This window comes from Lycium barbarum, chromosome 5 (genome assembly GCF_019175385.1).
Source record: "Lycium barbarum isolate Lr01 chromosome 5, ASM1917538v2, whole genome shotgun sequence".
Lineage (NCBI taxonomy): Eukaryota > Viridiplantae > Streptophyta > Magnoliopsida > Solanales > Solanaceae > Lycium > Lycium barbarum.
Window position 1 is genome coordinate 71,314,477 of NC_083341.1, and position 6,850 is coordinate 71,321,326.

Below are 6,850 nucleotides of genomic sequence, written 5' to 3' on the forward strand. Positions count from 1 at the left end.
TGGAAGGTTAAGATACCCGAATTGTAGAAAAAGCATAGCAAATGGGTCATTCAAGAGTGAATAGTGTCATGATTGAATGGTAGTTGAAATGAATCATGAATGTTAGTGTGTTGTGAGTATGAATACGTTGTAAATTACATGTAGACCATGAGATAAGTGTTATACATGGGAAAATACGATAGCGAACCCAAAACCATAAATGTGGGAAAACATAGAGAAATGGTGGATCATGGTCATTGTATATGAATAATAATTGTTGATTGCTATATTGTGATTGTTGTTGTGAGTGTTGGGAGTTGATATGGAATATGGGAAAAGTAGTATAAACAAAGGAAGTGCTGCCCAATTTTCTCTAGAAATAGTAGTGCGTTCTTATGGTTGATTGACTAATGTTAGTACGGATCCTCTTTTGAAGGTAGAGGCGTGACATCGAAGGGGAAAAAACGAATGCTAGATTGCTTAAACGAAAAAGGTATGTAAGGTTAGTCCCTTCTTTCTAAGGCATGAATCCCATGATATGATATTCCTTCCTTCTTCATGATTTTCCCTACATATCAGAAACTATGGGTCTACGATTATAAAGAGCATCACAAGATAAAGAAAAGAGACACATTACAAGTATGACGATGTTGATAATGAATCTAAGTTTAGAAGTCATAAAGCTCATGATATGATATTCCTACGAAGTTAATGATCCTTATATGATTCCTATGATAGTATTTTTCTTACCTCTCCATGACTTTCCTACTTTCCGGAAAACTAAGAGCCTATGTTCATGAATAGCCATATGGGATAAGATAAGAGGCATGTTACGAATGCGGTAATGACGATGATGAGTCTAAGTCTAAAGATACTAAGGCCTACAATATCATAGTTCTACAAGGCTAATGATCCATATTACGCTCCATTGATATTGTCCATCGACTACACTCACCTTATATGCTAATTCCTTCAAGGTGAGGCATAATTCTTATGAATGCTCCATAATGGACTCAGGGGTTCTCGACCTTATGTCACCCCGATATTTTTATAGATTGTCCATAAGCCTTAATGCATGTCCTATGACCAATGTTCCGCAAAGTTATGAGTCTATGTTCATAGAGGATTTCATATGAGATAAAGGTAAGAGATATGCTATATAAACAATAGTGGTAATGTTTTGCTTAAGCCTAAAGATTATAAAGACTATCATACAATAATTATATGAAATTCATGCTACGAATACGATGTGACTTTCATAAATTGTCTTTGAATTTAATGTGTGCATTAATGAAAGGTTACGATAAGATTACGAGATGTATACGATGACAATGATGATGATGAGATATAATGATCCTTGTGTGATGCATGTGACATGGTCGAGCCACTATGTGGCCGAATATGAAAGATATGTATGTGATACTTTCGAGCCACTACGTGGCCGAATACGGATACTGTCGAGCCACTACGTGGCTGAATACGAATACTGTCGAGCCACCATGTGGCCGAATATGGATATTGTCGAGCCATACGTGGCCGAATACGGATAATGTTTTATGTGTATGATAAGCTACTGCACTACGATGATGAATTATATGACATGATGATGTATACGCTATGATGGTTCATGTACGACGATTATGTATATGCGATATATGTATGAAATGTATTCACCCTTAAAGGTCGCGCAGGTTTTGCCTTCATCTCATGACTTATGATTTCTCTATTATGTTTGTTTCATTCATGCCTTACATACTCAATACAATATTCGTACTGGCGCCCGTTTTATTTGGACGCTGTGTTCATGCCCACAGGTAGATAGAGAGACGGTGCAGACCTTTAGGAGCTATCAGCAGATTTGCAGAAGCACTCCACTATTCCGGAGGTGCTAATCGGGCTTATACTTTTGTGTATATACATATGTATAAATATTTTGGGCACGACGGGGTCTTGTCCCGTCCATATGTCTAGTACTGTAGTAGAGGCTCGTAGATACGTATGTGTGGGTTATATGGTCTCACAAGGTCACTACTGTATATACATAGATAAGTGTACATTATCTTTTGATAGCCAAAGGGCTCATCTACATAAAAGTATTTATGTTCTTCAATGAAAATGATTTTCTTATGATTATGAGTTCATGGACGAAAAAGGAGGCTCAATGAGTATGATGAGTGGTAGAATGAGTGGTGCTCGGTGGTTAGCCCCGGGTACCCGTCACGACCCTAGCTGGGTCATGACAGTTTGCATCTCAACAATACAATCTATATAAATCAATTCCCGAACGAAACTTTATCGAAATGTATTCTCTTCGATTCACTTGTTCTTTAATCCTTCCATAACTTACCATACATGAACTTAAACCCTTGTAAACATAAGATAGGCAAGTCCAACCTCGTATAATCTCGAAGATAGCCCCGGTGTCCAAGACTAGGGCAACTAACTTACGACGAATCTCAACGTATAAAACTACAAGGTGTAACACACGACCTCCTCCTCGTCCTACCATAATCACCTAGTTCACAACACAAAGCAAACAAGAAGTGCAGGAATAGAAAAAGACTAAAAGTAAAGCACACATTATTTGGTAATTTCAAAACTGTATTCCCTGGCAACGGCCCCAAACTTTGATACGCCCTAATAAACTGCGTAAAGCGGACGCTGACAAATATAGTAACCCAACTAGGTTGAGGTCGAATCCCAGAGGGAATATGGCGTGAAAAGCTTACTCTTGTAGTGTGATACTTGACACTTTGAGTATTTTATCCCTGCAAAACACAAAACAACTAAGAAACGACATATAGTATACTTAAAAACAATAAAAACTTCATGTAAAAGACATCAAGTGTGCCATAATTCCACAGCACATCACCTTCTTTCAAACTTTCATGTCATTTGAGCAAATAAATTGTAATTGTATGCTATTGGGTTTGGCTAACAGATTTGGAATTAGGTTCTATCACGGCTTAGGAAAATTGTATCGTGAGGAAGTGGTAGCTGAGCACTAGGTTCGCAGGTCTTATGAGTCATGAGTAATGTCTAGTAGGTCTTGTAGATTGGTACGGAGACGTTTGTACTTATATTCAAGAGGATACAAGGCATCTTAGGAATTTTCCATTTCTTTCTCTCTATATCGTACGACTTTGTTTCAACTTGAATTCTTGTTTCACTCAATCATAGATGTGGAAATTTCTCTTTTTGACTCTATCACATTTGTGAGGATACGGTATCTTCAGCAAACGAGTGAGTGGCTATACTAGAAGACCACTATGAAGGTAAGGGCGGAGGGACATGTTGGGGATCACATCAGAGTTCACACTTTGGCACCTGCCAGGAGTAGAGCACCAACTATTTCTCGAGGTTGTGTCGGAGCTTACTTTAGTTGGTCCATTTATAGTTCATAAGGATGAACATGTTTTGGGCATTCAGACAGACCCATCTTAGGTTCCCGAGGCTTTATAACTACACTTATACTGCAAAAGACCTTGATTCGCATCATATGGCTCTTTGAGAGTGTGGCACGGGACGAAGTGATACATGTGACTCCAGCTACATCTCAGAATAGAAGAGGAGCACCGTCCCCAGATAGACACACTTTGCTGCAATAATATTCACCCATGTACTAGTCTCCAAGAATCCAGCATTGCAATATCACAACTAGTAGTCTAGCCTTTTGTGTCTACTAAGGACAATAAGAGGGAAAAAAGTGTTTGGCTTATTTGGCCTTTATCCATTATACCAGTACAGAGACTCCTACCCTTGATTAAGTGCCAATGGTGAGAGAGTTTTCAGAGGTGTTTCTTACTGATTCGTCTGGTATTCTATCTGATCGTGATATTGTCGTTGGCATTGACTTGGTATGGAGCATGCAACCTATATCTATTCCACCATACAGGATGGAACTAGCAGAGCGAAAGAGTTAAATGAGAAATTTTAGGATTTATTGAGCAAGGGTCCATTAGACCGAGTGTCTCCCCTTGGGGGGCTGTTGACAATGTGAAGTTTTCATGATTGACAAAGCAAAGAAATTACAAGACATTATCGAACTAAGAGAATGATATGACCTGGCCATAGAGTTGTTCAGTGTATAGCACGAATAAATCTATGAATAGAACAATTGAACAAGGTAGAGCAGACGAAATGATGAGTGCATAGGGTAAATGGAATTGGTCCAAATACATGTTCCATCGAGAATGATGCAAATAACTCAGTCACAAAGCAGTTCATCGAGAAAGAGAACAAGAATGATTACATGGTCCATTAGAGTCAACAGGTGTAGTGGATGAATTACCAGTTGTAGACACACAGCTATTACATGTTCCATCAGAGTCAACAGGTGTAGTGGATGAATGATCAGTTGCAGATACTGAGCTATACATAGATATGAAATAGGTCTGACAACACGTTCCAGCTAATATCTCAAAAACAGTTTAAAGAAAGATGTAGAATAAAAGAGATAGGTAGAACAGGTATATGAATATGTTCCAACTCATATAGATAGATATATTGGAGATAGACGAACCAGATGGATGAAATAGGTTCATGAACATGTTCCAAACAAATCCTGCAACAACAAGGATTTGTAGAAGAATTATGGTAAAGACTTGGCGCGGTCAAGTATGAAAGATTCCTTGCCATATTGGTCAATATTAGTAAGCCTTCTACAAGGAAAAGAAGCCTATTACGGTTCATTTTTACGTGAGGCATAAAAGCTACTTCATAATTATGGACTTTATTAGATTTTTATATTTTTAGAGTCGCTACCTAATTTATAAGGGAAATTAGGAAAACCAAGTTAAAAGGGTTTATTCAAACAAGAGAAAAACTCCTTAAAAATTAGAATTTGAGGTAAAGGTTCTAGTGATTCCCTAGGGAAGGTTTTAAGCACCCTAGTATTAAGGATCCGTAGAATACGATTGACCTTCGAGCTTCAATGTGTGATTATTGTAATTATTTGCATAAAATGGTTTAATTTCTTGTATAACTTGTCATGGCATATCACAAAACCTAAAACTTCTTTATTTGAAGATGAAAAGAGTGGATTTTCTTTAAAATTGCATATAAGGGTTGAAGTCATTTCATTTTTGGACCAAAACACACTTAAGATTTCTCTTAAATAGCTTTCAACTAACTTGGTCTAATGTTATGCCTTTTAGTCCTTATAAATTCTATTGAATAGTTTGAGTATATCTCCTTTGTAAATATGCCATGGGTTTATACAAGTAACAAAAAGTTTTTCCTCAAACACAATACTTGATCAATTTTTACCATTTTTTGTTCAACTTAAGGTTAGGCTTGGCCTAAAAGGTTTAAAAACCCAGAAGTCTTTTCAAAGTCCATTTTCCACACCTTATAACTTTTGAAATCAGTTTTCAGTTTGTATAGCCTTTAAGTCCAAAGAAACTGCAGATTTGTCATTAAAAAGGGTCAAAATAGTTTTCCATTCTTTGCTACTAAAATTCAGTGTCTTGAAACATTAAAGCGTTTTCCAAAAAAAACAACACATATACACTAACTATCCTGTTTCCAGTTTTTGTGTAAAAACATGAAGAAAGATTTTAAAGTTATTACCCTTTTGTTTCAAAACTCATGAAAAACATTATTCCTTTATCTTTTGTTGGTCTTGTTTTTTTGAAATAGTAACGGGTTCCTATACATTCTAAATGATGTATGTATCATTTGCCTAATCGATTAAGTTCATAACCAATAGGGTTTTAATATTTATACACGTTCATTTACAAATACATGTATACATATGAAAAGAGAGAGTAAGGCTGGTGGGCCTACCGAGCCCACCAGTTGCCATTTTCACGCATGATTGGGCCTTCAAGCGATTCAGACTCGATAGAAAAAATGAGTGAGCTATGGGGCCTTGGCCCAACAATTTGGCAGATGAAGTTTGGCCCAAATGGCCTCGACAGTGTATGCTATGCGAAGAGAGGAGGGGAAAAAGAAAATAAAGGTTAGAAGGTACCTATACTTAGTAATTATTTTAACAGGAATTTTAAAGGGGAAACATTCGCACATGAGCATACATACAAATATACATATCATGTATAATCAACTCTATTCCACCGGGATATCACAAAGAGTCCAGTAGACAAGAAGATAAGACCAATATATCCTTAAAGGTCAAACAAAGAAAGCAAGCCCAATACAGAAATAGAATCATGCCAATGTCAACTAAAAAGGCCAGAGTCAATTATGCAAGTAAACACTCAAGGGGACAAGCCCAATTAGTTTTGACTCCAAAAATAAATACATGATATACAGGGGTATACATGACATACAACTATGATATATACCAGATTGTGTATATGTGACATATTCATTGTATACTAAGTATATTCATCTTTAGTCGTATAAAGAAGAAGAAGAAGAAGAAGAAGAAGAAGAAGAAGAAGAAGAAGAAGAAGAAGAAGAAGAAGAAGAAACATGGTTTATCAGTCCCCTCAAAGCAGCCTCAAATATTCACGTATGCTCAAAGAAGATATACACTCACACAGTTAGTATACTCATTTATGGTGACCATTACAACACTACTTTTGAGGAAGAACAACACATGGCAACTAGTTCAAAGAGGTGGGTGATGAGTACACTCATGTTGGCATCAAATATATAAACAGAGTTTATTCCCCTTCAAAATTTGGTCAATATCCATAAAATTCAGCATTTTTCTTTAAAAGTACAGTCAAGAACTGGGGAAGAGGGAAGGGATAATCATGCTAAGTTCCATAACAAACCCCTTTAAAATCCTAGGGAAGCATGCTGCTAATTCCGAACCAAAGCACAATCAAGCAAAGAACACTTTTGAACCTAAATTATCATATAGGAAGATGCAGTACTATGACCCCCTAGGTCCTACTAGGGT